This window comes from Eriocheir sinensis, chromosome 11 (genome assembly GCF_024679095.1).
Source record: "Eriocheir sinensis breed Jianghai 21 chromosome 11, ASM2467909v1, whole genome shotgun sequence".
NCBI classification, from domain to species: domain Eukaryota; kingdom Metazoa; phylum Arthropoda; class Malacostraca; order Decapoda; family Varunidae; genus Eriocheir; species Eriocheir sinensis.
Window position 1 is genome coordinate 3,842,970 of NC_066519.1, and position 20,024 is coordinate 3,862,993.

Sequence of the window (20,024 nt, forward strand, 5' to 3'; positions counted from 1 at the left end):
CTATCCTTCTCTCTGTACCTTTATCTCCAGTTTCCTTTCTGACCGTTCTATTTCTGCCGTGGTAGACGGTCACTGTTCTTCCCCTAAATCTATTAACAGTGGTGTCCCACAGGGTTTGTCCTATCTCCCACTCTTTTTCTGTTGTTCATTGATGATCTTCTTTCCAAAACGAACTGTCCTATCCATTCCTACGCCGATGATTCCACTCTGCATTACTCAACATCTTTTAATAGAAGACCCACCCTACAGGAACTTAACGACTCAAGGCTGGAAGCTGCAGAACGCTTAGCCTCAGCCCTTACTATTATTTCCGATTGGGGCAAGAAGAACCTGGTGTCCTTCAACGCCTCAAAAACACAGTTTCTCCACCTATCCAATCGACACAATCTTCCAAACAACTATCCCCTATTCTGTGACAACACCCAGCTATCACCTTCCTCAACACTAAACATCCTCGGTCTATCCTTAACTCAAAATCTCAACTGGAAACTTCATATCTCATCTCTTACTAAATCAGCTTCCTCGAGGCTGGGCGTTCTGTACCGTCTCCGCCAGTTCTTCTCCCCTGCACAGTTGCTGTCCATATACAGGGGCCTTGTCCGCCCTCGTATGGAGTATGCATCTCATGTGTGGGGGGGCTCCACTCACACAGCTCTTTTGGACAGAGTGGAGGCTAAGGCTCTTCGTCTCATCAGCTCTCCTCCTCATACTGACAGTCTTCTACCTCTTAAATTCCGCAGCAATGTTGCCTCTCTTTCTATCTTCTATCGATATTTCCACGCTGACTGCTCTTCTGAACTTGCTAACTGCATGCCTCCCTCCCTCCCGCGGCCCCGCTGCACTCGACTTTCTACTCATGCTCATCCCTATACTGTCCAAACCCCTTATGCAAGAGTTAACCAGCATCTTCACTCTTTCATCCCTCACGCTGGTAAACTCTGGAACAATCTTCCTTCATCTGTATTTCCTCCTGCCTACGACTTGAACTCTTTCAAGAGGAGGGTATCAGGACATCTCTCCTCCCGTATTTGATCTTGGTTTCGGCCACCTCTTTTGTTTCTTTTTTAGGAGCAGCGAGTAGAGGGCTTTTTTTTATTATAGTTTTCTTTTTTTGTGTGCCCTTGAGCTGCCTCCTTTGTTGTAAAAAAAAAAAAAAAAAACTTAAGGGTGTCACCATAATATAATTTTTGAAAAAGTTGAATGCATAGAAAAGAGATACTGCGGTTTCTCAGTGCCCCAGGAAAATAAAGGTATGGAGACCTCCGCAGGGCCAGAAAAAAAACAAAAAATGGACATTATGACTGATGAGCCTTCGGATTTGAAGCTAGCGACCTTGTCAACCCGGTCGAATTTGTCCTTGAGCTCTGTCCCAAAAAGACTGGGGCCGGCGTGGTTACCCATCATCCACATGCACTGGGTAGAGAGAAAGGAGTCTGACACCCAAGAGCATCAAAACATGTCTCCCCCTTCAAGCACGAGCCTTGCGGGCCCTGGCCCAAGGCACCTGTCACCAGGTGTGCTCCGAGGACTTCCGCAGGAAAAAAGAACACCGCCGCGAAGACTCCGAAGTGACTAGAACCTCCCGGGATAGTGAGTGAAAAATCGGAGGAAGACTGGGACTAGAGGCTGGGTAGAATACCTGCAAAGAGGAAGGAAAGGAAGGGATGTGTCCTAAAAGTGTAAAGGCGGGTGACAACCCTTGGATAGACTACACAAACAACCCTTGGATAGACTATAGGTGGTGACAGTGGTGGTGGTGGTGGTGGTGGTGACAGTGGTGGTGGTGGTGGTGGTGGTGGTGACAGTAGTAGTGGTGGTGGTGAGTCAGAATCGAATTGGAGCACATCTGTCAGCCAGTCAGCCAAGCGGTGTGCGGAGCCTTAATAACGAGCCGGGGGAGAGTAGAGGGGGAAGAGGGGAGGGGAAGAGGATTAGGAGGGGGGAGGGGGGAGGGGGAAGAGGATTGGGAGGTGGGAGGGGGGTGGGGGGTTGGGGGAAGAGGGGAGGGGGAGGGAGAGGAGGAAAAGGACGACGATAGGAAGGAGTGACGTGGATGAGAGGAGATGAAGGAAGGATGGAGGAGTGGGAAGGGGAGGGAAGGGAAGGGAAAGGAAGGGAAGGGAAGGGAAAAGAAGAGAAGGGGAGGGGAAGGGAAGAGGTAGGGAAGGGGGAGGGAAAAGAAGGAAAGGGAAGGAAACATGGAAATGCAGGCAACAGAAACCCTATTGGCTCATTACGAGGTCGCCCGCTTGGGTGATTTAATCTGTTCGACAGCCACTTGGGGCTTGAGGAGCAGATGAAAGCACCTCGATATTGAGGAGCAGATGAAAGCACCTTACACCACCAGTTTACTCCCAGTTTACTCCCGACGCAGCGAAATGACGGTCGATTCTATACTTGTAGGAGTTGATGGTATTCGCATTTATATTACTTCTGAGGGAAGATTGTTCCAGAGGCGGATGACTCGGTTTGAAAAGAAACTCCTTCCAATGTCCGTGTTACATCGACTCGACTGACTGAGTAAATCGTTATTTCTAGTTCTTGAGTTGGTTTGCAGTTCAAAGAATTTGGAGTAATCGACGTTATTGAACTTTTTCAGGTACTTGAAGACTTGAATCATATCCCCTCGTAGGCGTCCTTTCTCCAATGTAAAGAGATTGAGTCGCTTGAGTCGTTCTTCGTACGGTTGAGCCCTTAAGATTGGAATCATCCTCGTGGAGCGTCGTTGAATCCTTTCCAGTAAATCAATGTCCTTTCTGTAATTAAGAGACCAGAACTGTACTGCATACTCGAGGTGCGGTCTTACCATGGAATTATAAAAGGATAGCATCACGTCTAGCGTTTTACACTCGAAGTTCCTCACTATGAACCCGAGCATAGTGTTGGCTTTGTTATATGCATTTTTTACAGAGTTTCACGTGTTTCGGGTCATTGCTGATAGTGACTCCACGATCCTTCTCCTCCTGCATCGCCTGCAGAGTTTTCCCATTCATGATATATGTGTGGTTACTACTTTGGGACCCAATGTGCAGCAGGAGGATGAGGAGGAAGAGAACATCGATAGGAAGGAGTGAAGAGGAAGAGAGAGGAGATGAAGGAGGAAGGAGGAGAGAAGAGAAGGAAGAAAAGAGAAGGACGGAAAGAGGAGGAAGGAATAAAGGAAGGGGAAGATTATTACAAGTTGAAGTGCAATGGATAGAGGAGAGGGGAAACATGGGAACATGGACGAACAGGCAGTAAAAAGCCTATTAGCTCATTGCGAGGCTGTCTGCTCTCAGTGATTCAATCAATCCGTCAGCCACAGGAGTGGCTGGCGGGAAATATTAAAGCACTTCTGTACGTACTCGTGGATACGGTTAATTCACTCCCGACGCAGCAAAGCGACGGTCAAACATTGCCGTCTCGATGTAGAGAAAGCCTGACAGCTCAAATTATGAGTCATCCAAGTTAGGCCGAGAGTGTACCGCGCTCTCCAATATTTTTTTTTTTTCTAATGCATATCTTTGTGAAAAAAAAAATTATCTGATAAATAAAGGTTTTCCAACATTAATATCTTATAAACATCATCAAATTAGACATGAAAAAAGAGGAAATAAATAAGATATACTGTAGTATACGGAGAGGGAGAAATATTCACACAAAAAATTATATAAATACATTGACAGTCGTAACTGGGTACTCCTATTAGTTTGATTTGTCACTGTTTCTAGATATCTCTTTTTGAGATTCATAACGCTGTCGTTACAATCACTATACTCGACAAGCCGATCCTCCATCCCGATACTAGGCAACTCAGTCACCTGATATCTGGCAAGTATACGGGTGAGGAGGCTGCTACAACCTTGTAATAGTGGAAACTATTAACAAAGGGCATAGAGAAGCAAAGTTATGGGAAGAAAATAACAGAAAACACTTAGGTTCAGGGTAAAGTGTATAAGTGTGCACTGTGAAGTAACTAAGTGCATGGTGTGATGTATAGAAGTGTTGAGAAGGAGGACCTAAGAAGCGACACAAAGCGTTACAGGTCAAAAGAAGAAGAAGAAGAAGAAGAAGAAGAAGAAGAAGAAGAAGAAAAAGAAGAAGAAGAAGAAGAAGATGACGAAGAAGAAGAAGAAGAAGAAGATCATCTCCGTTGCTGTGACAAATTATTTACTCATGATGGCCACATGGATCTCAGTGTTAACTATACACCGGGTATTCGATATATACGGGCTCGATAAATGCAAATTCGCTCATATGCGACTAACCTAAATGTGCCAAGTATTCGTTTTATGCGAGAAAAATTCGTTCTTATGCGAGAAGCGGCGCTTGTGCGACTGGTTGGTAAGATATGGTGGCCGACTCGTACTAGAGGGCGGCGGGTGCAAATGTTTTCCCGCACTTTCTTCGCCTATAATTAACATTTTCCTCCCTCTGATCCTAAAGTTAATCCTCAGGTAGCTAATTATCAGCTTAAATCGTTTATTTGTACTAATGTGTTTTATTGTTCCTTGAGTGGTTTATTATTGTGAAACGGTGCCGGAATAAATAGTTAGACGGGTCGAAAACGGGTCGTGGAACATAATCCCCTATGATTAATGGGATGATAGGTTCGATATATGCGAATTCGCATTATGCGAGCTTTTTGCAGAACGTAGCCCTCGCATATAACGAATACCTGGTGTATTTTATCGTTATATTTCTTGGAAGATATAATCAAATAATAGCAATGAAATAGTTTACGTTTATAATATATGGCTCTATAGTACCTCTATGTAACTTGTGGCTACCAGATAGCAGGTGACTGAGTTGCCTATAGGGATGGAGGATCGGCTTGTTGAATATAGTAATTGTAACGGCAGCGTTATTAATGTCCAAAGATATATTTGGAAACAGTGACAAGTCAAAATATTAGGAGTCTACCCAGTTACGACTGTCAATGTATTTATATATTTTTTATGTGAATATTTCTCCCTCTCCTTATACACTATCTTATTTATTCTCTTCTATTTTAGGTCTAATTTGATGGTTTTTAGAAGACATTGATGTTGGAAAACCTATATTTATAACAAAAAAATATATTTAGCACAAAAATATGCATTAAAACACGCAAAAAATAGCATTTTGGTTGGAGAGCGAGGGGCACACTCGGCCTTACTTGGATGACTCATCGCCAAAGAATCCAGCAAGCTGTCAGGCCTTCTCTATATCGAGACGGCAATGGGTCAATGCGATATTTAAAGGAGTTGATTGTCTCCGCACTAACCACTAGCTCCTGCAGGAAGGCTGTTCCAGTGCCGGACGACTCGGTTCGAAAAATAACTCCTGCCGATGTCCGTAAAGCATCGCGTCCCTTGGATTGTTTTAACGTTGTTTCTTGTTCTTGGGCTAGGTTGTAGCGTGAAGAATTTTTAGTGATCGACATTGCTGAACTTGTTCATGAACTTGAAGACTTGTATCATGTCTCCCCGCAGTCGTCTATTTTCCAACGTGAAGAGGTCGAGTCGCTTGAGTCGTTCTTCGTAAGTTTGCGTTCTCAATGATGGTATCATTTTCGTGGTGCGTCGCTGTACTCTCTCGAGTAGTTCAATGTCTTTCTTGTAATTGGAAACCAAAACTGCACGGCGTATTCCAGGTGGGGCCTTACCAGCGAATAGCGAGAGGAGGAACACAAAGGAACACAAAGGAAGAACAAACAACAGCAGACTTGCTGGTCCTTACGAGGCTGTTTGTGACAAGCTACACTAACTATCTAATCAAAGGTGGAAGATGAAGGACAGCAAAGGCGAAGGAGGAGGAGGAGGATGAGGAGGAGGAGGAGGAAGAGGAGGAGGGAGCAGGGCGAGAGGAAAAGGAGGAGGAGGAGGAGGAAGGTGAGAGGAGGGAGAGGAATGAGGTAAGGTAAAAAAAACAAGACGGCCCACCTAACCCCCTCAACCCAACAACCTCACCACCACCTCACCTCACCCCGCACCCCGTCAACCCGACTCTAAGCCCACAAAACGCCCATCCCAGCCCTGCCTTTCCTTCCACCCCCTTCAGACCCAGCCTCACCCCAACCCCCTTCGGAGCGGTGTTCCATCAAGGTTTCGTCACGCATCCTGTGCCCACCCTCCCTTCACGACGACGAGTACGTGTGATGAAGGTCCGTGTTCCTGAGGCATGGAAGGCAAGTGACACACACACACACACACACACACACACACCCACACACACACACACACACACACACACAGTCCTCCTCAGAGAGAGAGAGAGAGAGAGAGAGAGAGAGAGAGAGAGAGAGAGAGAGAGAGAGAGAGAGAGAGAGAGAGACACCCCGCTCCATTATGTATATAAGAGTGTGATATCCCTGCCTCTGCGCCTTCCCTTCGTGTGTGTGTGTGTGTGTGTGTGTGTGTGTACTCAGATTAGTGGTGTGTAAAAAAGTCAAATTATCTCTCTCTCTCTCTCTCTCTCTCTCTCTCTCTCTCTCTCTCTCTCTCTCTCTCTCTGCCTTTCAACTTAGCGTCTCGGGGCGTCAGTTCGCCTCTTAGAAAAGCCTCTCGTAGAAGGATGGAAAGGCTTTCCGTGGACTGTTTTGTGATGCTGCTGATAGTTTTACGCGACTTCTGCACCATGAACGGAAAAAAAAATACTACTGGGACGACCTCTACCAGCGCCTTGCCAAACTACCACTACGCTCAGAAAGCTACCCATGGAAATTCTACTAACACAGCTACTATCAGCTCTTTGCCAAACTATCACTAGGGTCACAAAACTACCCATGGAAATAGTACTAAACACAGCAAGCTCCCAACGCCTTGTCGAACTATCACTAAACTCACAAAACTACCATGGAAATAATACTAAACACAGCCACTACCAGCGCCTTGCCAAACTATCACTAGGCTCACAAAACTACCCATGGAAATACTACTAGCACAACCTCTACCAGCGCCTTGCCAAACTATCACTAGGCTCACATAGCTACCCATGGAAGTACTTCTGACACAGCCACTAGCAAAGCCTAGTCAAACTGTCACTATGCTTATAACACTACCCATGGAAATAGTGTTAACACAACCTCTGACAAAGCCTTGTCAAACTATCACTAGGCTCATAACATTACCAATGGAAATAGTACTAACACAGCTACTACCAACGCCTTGTCAAACTATCACTAGGCACATAACACTACCCATGCAAATAGTGCTAATACAGCCTCTGCCAAAGCCTTGTCAAACTATCACTAGGCACATAGCACTACCCATGGAAACAGTGCAACCTTGTCAAACTATCACTAGGCCATAAACACTATCATGGAAATACTACTAACAAGGCTCATAACACTACTCATGGAAAGAGCACTTAGCACAGCCGCTAGCAACGCCTTGTCAAACTATCACTAGGCTCATAACACTACCCATGGAAATACTACTAACACAACCTCTGCCAAAGCCTTGTCAAACTATCACTGGGCTCATAAAACTACCCATGAAAACTGCTGACACAGCCTCTGCCAGAGCCACTTACCAAGGGCGCTATAGCCCTGAAATGGAGGAGAATACGGCTAACTAAATCTAGTGTCTTTGCCTCTTCATGTGCACTTTACTAATGTTTTCTTTCTACTTTTGTTTCGTTTCAAGTCGTTGCTTTTTCCACTTCCATCGCTCACAGCCTTTCCTGGCACTCCGACAGTCACTACATTTCTTCATCATACATTCTCCATAGTTTTCAGCTATTCTTTTTACCGTTGTTGTTTTTGTCTCTGTACCAATACTCTGTCAACTTTCATCGGTTTCGTTCCATCTGTCCACTCGTGAACGTAGATGTGGCACCTGCGCATTGTTAGTTCGTGATTGCGTGAGGATCAACTTGCTATTTCTAGTGATATATTTGTTTGAATGTTTGTGTATATAAAGAACCCTCAAGACCTCTTGTATAAACCGCGAACATGCTGATTGCAATAACAATATGCCAAACAAGCACACGAAAGTATGTACCCAAGGAAAAGAGAGTATAAGGTAGGTTCACCAGGGGGGGGGGCAAGGTACCTAAATTTGTCTCTTCTGCGCATGACGTCACGTGTAAGGACTGAAGGGTCCGGGCATGGAAGAGAGGTCAGTCTCGCGCGCTCCAGTCTCCTGACCTAAGCTCCTCACTCACTCAATGGGAAACTTAGCTAAAGCGTATTTTCTTTCAATATGCCAACTCTTTTTTTTTTTTTTTTTTTTTTACAGCTAAGGAGACAGTTCAAGGCCGTAAAGAAAAAAAGAAAAAAAAGGCCCGCTACTCACTGCTCCCGAACAGAGGTCAAGGGAGTGTCCAAAAACAGAGGTCAGTTTTGGGAGGAGAGGTGTCCTGATACCCTCCTCTTGAAAGAGTTCAAGTCGTAGGCAGGAGGAAATACAGATGAAGGAAGATTGTTCCAGAGTTTACCAGCGTGAGGGATGAAAGAGTGAAGATGCTGGTTGACTCTTGCATAAGGGGTTTGGACAGTATAGGGATGAGCATGAGTAGAAAGTCGTGTGCAGCGGGGCCGCGGGAGGAGGGGAGGCATGCAGTTAGCAAGTTCAGAAGAGCAGTCAGCATGAAAATATCGATAGAAGATAGAGAGGCAACATGGCGGCGGAATTTGAGAGGTAGAAGACTATCAGTACGAGGAGGAGAGCTGATGAGACGAATAGCCTTTGACCCCACTCTGTCAAGGAGAGCTGTGTGAGTGGACCCCCCCCCCCCCACACACACACACACACACATGAGATGCATACTCCATACGAGGGCGGACAAGACCCCTGTAAATGGATAGCAACTGAGCGGGGAAGAAGAACTGGCGGAGACGGTATGGAACGCACAGCCTCGAGGAAGCTGATTTAGTAAGAGATGAGATATGAAGTTTCCAGTTGAGATTTTGAGTTAAGGATAGACCGAGGATGTTTAGTGTTGAGGAAGGTGATAGCTGAGTGTTGTCAAAGAATAGGGGATAGTTGTTTGGAAGATTGTGTCGAGTGGATAGGTGGAGAAACTGTGTTTTTGAGGCGTTAAAGAACACCAGGTTCCTCTTGCCCCAATCGGAAATAATAGTAAGGTCTAAGGCTAAGCGTTCTGTTGCCTCCGGCCTTGAGTCGTTAAGTTACTGTATGATGGGTCTTTTATTAAAAGAGTTGAGTAATGCAGAGTGGAGTCATCGGCGTAAGAATGGAGAGGACAGTTCGTTTTGGAAAGAAGATCATCAAATTATGAACAACAGAAAGAGAGTGGGAGATAGGACAGAACCCTGTGGGACACCACTGTTAATAGGTTTAGGGGAAGAACAGTGACCGTCTACCACAGCAGAAATAGAACGGTCAGAAAGGAAACTGGAGACAAAGGTACAGAGAGAAGGATAGAAAACGAAGGAGGGTAGTTTGGAAAGCAAAGATTTGTGCCAGACCCTATCAAAAGCTTTTGATATGTCCAGCGCAATAGCAAAGGTTTCACCGAAACGACTAAGACAGGATGACCAAGAGACAGTCAGGAAGGCAAGGATATCACCAGTAGAACGCCCCTTGCGGAACCCATACTGGCGATCAGATAGAAGGTCAGAAGTGGAAAGGTGTTTTTTAATCTTCCGGTTAAGGATTGATTCAAAAGCTTTAGATAGACAAGAAAGTAAAGCTATAGGACGGTAGTTTGAGGGATTGGAACGGTCACCTTTCTTAGACACAGGCTGTATGAAGGCATAATTCCAGCAGGAAGGAAAGGTAGATGTTGACAGGCAGAGGCGAAAGAGTTTGACCAGGCAAGGTGACAGCACGGAGGCACAGTTTTTAAGGACAATAGGAGGCACTCCATCAGGTCCATAAGCCTTCTGAGGATTGAGGCCAGAGAGGGCATAGAAAACATCATTTTGAAGAATCTTTATAACAGGAATAAAAGAGTCAGAGGGGGGATGAGTAGGAGGAATATGCCCAGAACTGTCCATAGTGCAGTTTTTAGAAAAAGTTTGAGAGAAGAGTTCAGCCTTAGAGACAGATGAGACGGCAGTGTTGCCGTCAGGACTGAGGAGTGGAGGGAAAGATGACGAAGTGAAGTTGGAGATGTTTTTGGCTAGACGCCAGAAGTCACGGGAAGAGTTAGAGAAAGCAAGGTTTGGGCATTTTCTTTTAATGAAAGAATTTGGTTAGTCGAATAGATTTGGCATGATTCCGGGCAGAAATGTAAAGTTCATAATTAGCATTAGTTTGAAGGCTCTGGTACCTTTTATGAGCTACCTCTCTATCATTGACAGCATGAGAACAAGCGTGATTAAACCAAGGCTTTTTAGCGTGAGGAGTAGAGAAAGAACGTGGAATGTATGCCTCCATTCCAGAGACAATCACCTCTGTGATGCGCTGAGCACACACAGAGGGGTCTCTATCCTGGAAGCAATATTCATTCCACGGGAAATCGGAGAAGTACATCCTCAGGCCGTCCCACCGAGCTGAAGCAAAATGCCAGAAGCATCGCCTCTTTGGTGGGTCCAGAGGGTGTACAGGAGCGATAGGACAGGATGCAGAAATAAGATTGTGATCGGAGGAGCCCAACGGAGAGAACAGTTTGACAGAATAAGCAGAAGGGTTTGAGGTAAGGAAGAGGTCTAGAATGTTGGGCCTGTCTCCAAGACGGTCGGGACCAACTGCTCTAGATCGTTGAGGATAGAAAAGTTGTAGGCTTGTTCACCAGGCTGGTCAGTGAAAGAGGATGAAAGCCAAAGCTGGTGGTGAACATTGAAATCTCCTAGGATGGAGATTTCAGCGAAGGGAGAGTGGGTCAAGATGTCTCCACTTTAGAGTTCAAATAGTCAAAGAATTTTACATAGTTGGTAGAGTTAGGTGAGAGATAAACAGCACAGATGTATCTAGTAATAGAATAACAATGAAGTCTTAGCTAGATGGTGGAAAATTCAGAAGAGTCAAGGTCGTGGGCACGAGAGCAAGTGATGTCATTGCGTACGTAGACGCAACATCCAGCTTTGGATTGAAATTTAGGATAGAGATAGTAGGAGGGAACAGAATAGAGATTGCTGTCAGCAGCCTCAGAAACCTGTGTTTCGGTGAGGAAGGTGAGGTTTATAGGAAGAGAGATGGTGTTCCAAAGAATGAAAATTGGAACGAAGACCGCGAATGTTGCAGAAATTGAGAAGAAAGAGGTTCGAGGAGTTATCAAGACACCTCTCGGGTCGGCAGCCAGAAGGGGAGTCCTCCCTGAGGGAATTTGTGGTCCCCCCCCAGGCGGGGACTCCGAGGCATGATGTAGGTGTGCCATTTTGAAATTTGAATTTTGGGAAAAGGTGTATATGTTGTGTGAATGTAGTGTGGTGTGGATAGAGAGAGGATCTGTCTTTAGAGAGCATGCTGAACTACTCTCCGGTGTTGGTGAGACAATAGGGAAACGGTTAGTGAGGACATGGGAAGGTTCTTTGGAGGGCTTCAGCTCCCTTCTCATCTCCCATATATACCTCACCGGGAGTGGCTTGCGCCCGTTCGATAGGTGTCTTCCTACCTACTCCTATTACTGCGCGGATGTCGATCAGTTTCGGTGAATAATAAACACTGGTATAAAATTAGATGTTGGTCGCAGACCTTAGTTCACTGAGTATAGACCAGGCTACCTGTCATTCTCTTTAACCTTAAATTTACACGTTTCTTTAGACGTCTGCGCTAATATTTGCCGTACCAATATGGCGGTCGGCTGGCGACCATATACGCCAGTCAAGCGCGCGGTATCTACTCAAGCACAACTTTATTTCACGTGACGTCACACCCTGTGCCGAGCGGCCGGTGTGAACCTACTTCCCCTTCTCTTTACCTTGCTTGACCAAACAGATGTCAGATCATACTCGAACGATTCATGGCCTTTCAAATATCTATAATTCACCTCATTGTCAAATAGTACCTATAATTCACCTCATTGCAGTTACACAAAATATCATCTGGCTCTGCAAGCGCCTGTACATAAGAAATCTCGATGATTTGATGCATGTAAATAACACACTGGGTAACATTTGAAATAGGTTAGCCGCTAGCGTCACATTCAACATTTATTATTTACTATTTCATGATATTTCGAATAGTAATCGTTTTTTACATGCGATAAATTATAAAAAAAATCCCTTGACTTTCACTTGCAGAGCCATATGTCTTTTAATGTACCTGTAAAGATATGATATATAGGCATTTGAAAGGCCATAGATCGTTCGAGTATGATCCAAATGTACCGCCGATACCAGCTTATCTTTTCGTGTGCTTGGTTGGTAGATTTTAATTATTTATAGGATGCAAATCGGCGTGTTTGAGATTTATAAGGACTGATGTTTTCTTTGTGCACATGAACATTCCGTTATATTATATTATTGAAAAATTGCCTTGAATATCTATCACAACAGTTGATTTTCACGTTTTCACTAACTTAAAATACGTAGGTGCCACACCTATCAACATTCCCGCTTTGTTGATGAACAGATGAAATGAAACAGTCTATTGTGGCCGTGTGTGTGTGTGTGTGTGTGTGTGTGTGTGTGTGTTCATATATAAAAAAAGAGTGAAACGATTAGCGATATCAGCGAAAGACGAGTATTAGAGGGAAAAAAGAAAAGAAGAAAAAGAAAAAAGAGGAGAAGAGGAGGAGGATGAAGAAGAGGAAGAAGAAGAACAAGAACAAGAAAAAGAACAAGAAAAAAAGGAAAAAGGAAGAAGAAGAAGATGACAAAGAAGAAGAGAATGAAGATGAAGAAGAAGACATAAGAAAAAAGAAAGAGGAAGAGGACGAAGGTTCCTGATAAAATACAGAAATGAGTTAGAGAGGAGGAGGAGGAGGAGGTGGAGGAGGAATTGAAGGAGGAGGTGGAGGGGGAATTGAAGGAGGAGGAGGAGGATTGGTTATGAATAACAGGGTTGCCAGCTGGGAATAATAGGCTTGATATCGACATACTGTTGAATGTGTGTGTATATGTGTGTGTGTGTGTGTGTGTGTGAGAGAGAGAGAGAGAGAGAGAGAGAGAGAGAGAGAGAGAGAGAGAGAGAGAGAGAGAGAGGTTACTATAAAATTAGGCTTGCGCACACACACACACACACAGGTGACATATTTCCTTCCGTGGTCATAATTCCCAGCAAACTCTCGCGTTGTTTAGTTTTCTTGATGAAAAGAAGATTGCGTGCGATAGCGAGGGATGGTTTGGCACAGCCGACAACACACACACACAAAAAAAAAATATTCACTACACACACACACACACACACACACACACTATTCACTAGCCACAGACACACACACACACACACACACACACACACACCAGTCATTACACACACACACACACATACACACACCATTTACTACACACACACACACACACACACACACACACACACACACACACACACAACAAATGAAAGTAAAGGCTGGATATATGTAGATAAAAAAAATTATGGAGACGGGACTATTAGAGCTTAGCTCGAGCCCGGCAGACTACAAATTGGTAAATACAAATTCATAGGTAAATACACACTAAACAATACAGAGCCTAGGATCACTTGGCTCAACTTGTTGCAATATTTTTTTTTCTTTTTTTTTTCGCTCGTAATCTCTTTTTTTAGGGATGGCTGATTTATCTATTTGTTATTTATTATTTATTATCAAGTTTTCCTTCGGTTAGGTCCTGTTTTGGTTCAACTCGTTTTCGGAAATTGTTTTTTTTCTCTGATTACCATTGTCTTATTTTTGGGTCAATCTGTTTTTAAGGGAATTTTGTCTTATTTAGGTCGATTTCGGTAATTTTCTATCCTACTTCGGTCGGTTTCGTAAATGTTCTGCCTTGTTCCGGGCGATTTCGGTAACTTTTGGTCACATGTTTTGGTCAATTTCGGTAAATTTCCGTCTTATCAAGGTCGATTCAATGATCTGAAACCGTGAGCAGAAGAGGCTTTACAGTTACAGTAACAGCCTAATAAACGAGCGACCAGGTTGTTGCTATACAGCAGAGGTTAAAACAGTTCTTTAACAACAATATAGTTAGTAAGCAGAAGAAGCTTTAAGAATAATAGCCTAGTCAACGAGGCGACCAGGTTGTTACTGTACAGCAGAGTTTAAAATAGTTATTTAACAACAATATAGTTAGTAAGCAGAAGAGGCTTTAAGAATAATAGCCTAGTAAACGAGGCAACCAGGTTGTTACTGTACAGCAGTTTAAAATATTTCTTTAACAACAATAGTTAGTAAGCCGAAGAGGCTTTAAGAATAATAGCCTAGTTAACGAGGCGACCAGGTTGTCACTATACAGCGGAGCATAACAGTTCCTAAACAACAAAATAGTCAGTTAGTAAACAGCACCACTGACATTGCCAATATATAAACGATACAGACACAGCCAGCCCGCTGACACGTCGCCCGTCCATCGGTGGAAGTTGTAGACAAATGAATAAACAAATAAATCATTCGAATTCACTGGTTCGAAAGGGATGATAAGGTCCACGAGTACCATTAGCCTGCTACTGAGCGTTGCCTGGGGAGGTGCGCCCCCCCTTCTACCCCCCCCTCTCTCTCTCTCTCTCTCTCTCTCTCTCTCTCTCTCTCTCTCACACACACACACACACACACACACACAAACATTAATAGAAAAAAAATGGTTACGACGATGAATTACAAAATCAAAACACCAAATCACACACGAATACACACGCAATCATATAGTAAATCAAACACACACACACACACACAAACACACAAACACACACACACACACACACACAGGTGTACTCACGTGTGTCCTCGTCCTCCTCGGCCCGTCCTCTTCCTTGCCTTCCCCGGGGCGTGTTGCTGCTGAAGGACTACACACACACACACACACACACACACGCATAGTTTCCCTCCTGTAAGTTGTCTTCAGTACCTGCTAAACATACCAGTCAAGTTTTACTCCCACTCATCAACTCCACAAACACTCCACCCACTTCTGCTTCCCTTCCTCTTCCTCCCTCCTACTCTTCCCTCACACCTCCGCCTCGCTTACCCCTCCTCGTCCTCCTCCTTCCCTCGCTCCGTCTCTCCTCCTCCTCCTCCACCCCGTGCCCTCGTGTCTCGTCCGGGCAACACGGCAACACACGGGAACACAACACACGGCAACACGCGGCAACACAACACGGCAACACGCGGCAACACACGGGAACACAGCACACGGCAACACGCGGCAACACACGGGAACACAACACACAGCAACACGCGGCAACACACGGGAACACAACACACGGCAACACGCGGCAACACACGGAAACACAACACACGGCAACACGCGGAAACACACGGGAACACAACACACGGCAACACGCGGAAACACGGGAAAACAACACACGGCAACACGCGGCAACACACGGGAACACAACACACGGCAACACACGGGAACACAACACACGGCAACACGCGGCAACACACGGGAACACAACACACGGGAACACAACACACGGCAACACGCGGGAACACAACAACGGCAACACACGGGAACACAGCACATGGCAACACGCGGCAACACACGGGAATGCAATACACGGCAACACGCGGCAACACACACACACACACACACAAAGCAGGCAACCCGCCATTATTAACGCCAGGTGGCAGTGTTGTCCCGGGCAGCATCTGGCAGTTATGGCGTCCTTGCTTGGTTGATTGCTGCTGGTTAATTGTTGCAAAAGTACACAGCACAGGAGAAGGGAGGAGCCCGCCACCCCGACCCCCAGGCAATACATAACAGCCCATATATCTAAGCGTCTCGGCCCCTCCGTTCCCCTGTTTGAAAAGCTTCTCGTGTAAGTTGCTGGGGTTTCTATGGTCAGTTTTGTAATCCTGGAGATTGTTTGACGCGATTTCTGCATCATGAACGGGGAAATCACCCATGAAAACCTGGTTAATTTCCCCTGTGGCCTTGGGAAATAGTCGTGGCGGGAGCCCGAGCCGTTTGGTAATGTGACCCGATGTGACTTGGAACGGTACAGAAAAAAAACGTGTACAATATCCGTATCACTCAGCCTTTGAGGGCTCCATTGTGTCGCTTTGGGATTTATAAAGCACAGTCTTAGTTTATTGGTAACGTTTTCGGCGGTAAGTTCTCCGAAAGCAACAGTGAAGATGGAGTAGAGGAGTATGATGATGCCTTCTTTGCTCCATAACGAACGAGTGCACAGCCGAAATAAATGTGATGAACACACACTCCATAGTCATCATAAAAATGTAATAGGAAACTCGTTTACCCCCGGTGTTAATAGCTGGAGGGTGTGTTTACGCCACTATTTTCCAGCAGATGTGTTCCGTGCTGCCACAGAATCGGCACAGCGGTGCCTCTTCTACCACCAGACGACGAGAAGGGCGGCTTTGTCCGTCTCCGAGTCCGCATGGCGAGTCTCCAGGTGTTGTTCGGGAAGCTTTGCCTCTGTAACGTCTTCCGCTGCGACCTTCAGTGTGCCACGCCGAGGAAACCACGCCCCCTGTGTCCATTCCAGACCAATGCCGAGACTCAGACCAAGACCCCGCCCCTCACTGCACCCATTTTAGTAGCACCGACCCGCGTGACTTCAGCCCCTATTGTGTCCATTTGAGACCCATGCCCAGACCAAGACCAAGACCCCGCCCCTCGCTGCACCCATTTCAGTAGCACCCGCCGCAGGATGGAGGCGGCCGCCGGTGCCTTGCTCGTGTGTACCAAAGCTGTGTGTTGACCTGTGATCGGCACGCCCGACGCTGCCCGCACCCCCTGCTGACGGGGCGGGCGCGGGGCAGCAGGCGGCCCTCGGAGACCCGTGAGTGGCGAGGGAATGGCCGACAGTTGTGTTTGTTGTGAGACGGGCGGCCACGTGTGTGTGTGTGTGTGTGTGTGTGTGTGTTACCCTTTACCTGCCGTGCAAGGCCTGGCCTGGCAATACTTGTTCCTGTGTTTGTTTCACAGTGTTACCAGCACCGCTTTACCCAGTACCTTAGTTACCTTGATTACTCTGTGTGTATTTATAATGTTGCTATTACGGTAGCCTGCCATAGCCTAGTCTAATCAAAGTCAAATTATAACAAGTCTGGTCACTTCCCGCAAAAATCTCGTCGGGCTCGCGCATGCCGTCACGTTGTCTTCAGAGGCGGGGGCCGTTGCGTGGGACAGTCAGTCTGCAACGAGACGGGGTTGGGTGCACAACGCTGACGTGAACTGGGATGCCTAATAAATGTGGTGTAGGTGGCTGCACATCCAATTATAAACACAAACGTGGAATTATGATTTTTTGTTAAATAAGAATGGTATACTTGGAGTTAATAAATAATTAATATAAAGAATGAAAATGTAGTATTCAGTGGACAAAAAAAAAATACAAGTCACCCATCAATTACTCCGGTTTCTGTCCGCGGACCATGGAGGATTATTGGTGGAGTCGACAGCAGCCCTTAAAAGTGAATCCGCAGAACTATCATTTTTAGGGCCGCGATGTAGTGGACACCTGTCAAGTGTCAGGTGGTCAGGTCAGGCTGCCCCTTAATGGTCTCGGCCAGGCTGCCAGGTGTTGTCAGATCACGTATTTATGAAATAGATCTACCGCAACAATAAATATACAGTACTCAAAAACACCACCATCATAATGAATGAGACGGGGTCTGGAGTTAACAACTAAGGTAGTGGACGTGAACTCTCACCCGGGTATCCCTCATCTTGCGGCAGTTCGGCTGCTTCGCCTCAATGAATGGGATCAGCGGGCCGTGTCAACTCCATCAATTCTACCTCCATGCCTCGGACCCACCGAGACATGACGTCACCTCTTTGCCACGCCTCTCGTTTCTCTTGCCACTTTAGTCAACTTCACAGCCTAATAATAGCCTATGTTAATACTTGCAATGTTTTTCCCACGGTCTTTTTCAACTTCATAGCCTAGCTTACTATTCGCACACTTGTAATTTTGCTATTACTGTCTTATTCAAGTTCAAGGCTAAGTTAATAGGCCAGTTTACTATTCGCATTATGATAATGTTATTACTACCTTATTCAAGTTCATGGCTTAGTAAATAGCCTAGTTTAGTATTTGCATAATTATAATGTTATTACTACGTTATTCAGGTTCATGGCTTACTTAAAAGCCTAGCTCACTACTCCCTTACATTTGTCTTTCCTTCTGTCTTAGTCAATGTGATATCTAAAGTAATAGTCTACTAAGCGTGTCAGGGGCCATCCATGTCACAGTTTTTCGAAAATAACATTTTAACAGTGTCGGACAAGGATGGTATTTTAGGAGAGGGTGTTTGAGACTCCGACTTAATTGGTAAAAATAGGCTTAGGTGCCAAATGTGGATGATTACGGCTCTTGTAGGAGCAATTTTAGGGTAAACTTCGCTAAAATATACGGGCACAGGTAGCGAGACTAGGCGTCGCCATCGCGTATGCATTCATGTCGTGACGTCGATGTGACGTTTAAAACTATGATGAAGCAGTAATCACCGAACCAAAAGGCATCTCTCTCTCTCTCTCTCTCTCTCTCTCTCTCTCTCTCACACACACACACACACACACACACACACACACAATAGTTCAGCACTATACATAGGGATGATGCTCATATGAAAATATTATTTGTGTAAAAGAGTTTTACTCGCAGGTAATTAATTATCCTTGGCATGGAAAACACGGCCTTTGGTGCTACATGGTGCATGCATATAACACAGTGCAGCGGTTGTTAACAATGTCACCACCACGCCGCTCCAGCTCTTAGTACGTCCCTCCACCCACCACCCGAGTTGGTTATTGGGTCTATCCCTCAAAGGCTATATGGTCATTCCGCTCACGCTCAGTACCTACCTCCACCCACCACCCGAGTACTTGGTCTATCCCTCAAGTGGGCTACATGTGTAGTGCGGCGACTATGCCTGATGAACGAGTCTCCCATAACCCAGTTAGCCAGTGGGGCACCTATTCGGCCGAGTCGGTAGGGAGTGGCTCTCTCGTCACGCTGGTCGCGGGTTCAATTCCAGACAGTCGGCGAATACCCTCTCCTGGTCTTGATTAATTTCTCGTGTTTCGATACACGCAGAGGATGTGTTGCAGAATAGTCAAAAGAAAAAGAGTAAACCTCGGGGCATGACAGTGGTGGCATATCGGTGGCCATCCTCTCCTGCAATTCTGTTGAGTTTTCCGGAAGGGGGTAATAGGTAGGATGGCCCATGCTCTCCGAGGGTAATAGAAAATGGGAGAATCGGAGGTATGTCTGAAAGGGACATTGTGGAGTTATGTCTCAAAGGGACATTGTCAAGACATAAATTAATCAGCATAGGGGTGAAGCCTCCCATAACCCACTTAGCCGGTGGGGTACCTCTTTGGCCGACTCGGTAGGGAGTGGCTCTCTCGTCACGCTGGTCGCGGGTTCAATCCCAGGCAGCCAGCGGATACCTTCTCCTGGCCTTGATTAAGTTCTCGTGTGTTTCGGTACACGCAGAGGACGTGTAGGAGAAAAGGAAAGAGAAAAAGAGTAACCCTCGGGGCATGACACATGGTCATTCCGCCCACGCTCAGTACGTCCCTCTACCCACCACCCGAGTACTTGGTCTATCCCAAAGACTAATCATGTCAAGTCTGTTCAGGCGCAGGAGAAGCGTGGCAAGAGGTGACGTCATACTGCCTCGGTAGGTCCGAGGCATTGAAGTAGAACTGGTGGAGTCGACACGGCCCGCTAATCCCATTCATTGAGGTGAAGCCGCCGAACTCTCATTTTTAGGGCCGCAAGATGAGGGATACCCGGGTGAGAGCTCACGTCCACTACCTTAGTTGTTAACTCCAGACCCCGTCTCATTCATTATGATGGTGGTGTATTTGAGTACTGTACATTTACTGATGCGGTAGATCTATTTCATAAATACCTGACCTGGCAGCCTGGCAGGTGTCCACAACAATGACAGCTCGGCGGATTCACTTTTTAGGGCTGATGTCGATTCCACAAATTCTACCTCCATGGTCCAAAGACAGAAAACGGAGTAATTGATGGGTGACTTGTATTTATTTTATTTTTGTCCACTGTATACTACCTTTTCAG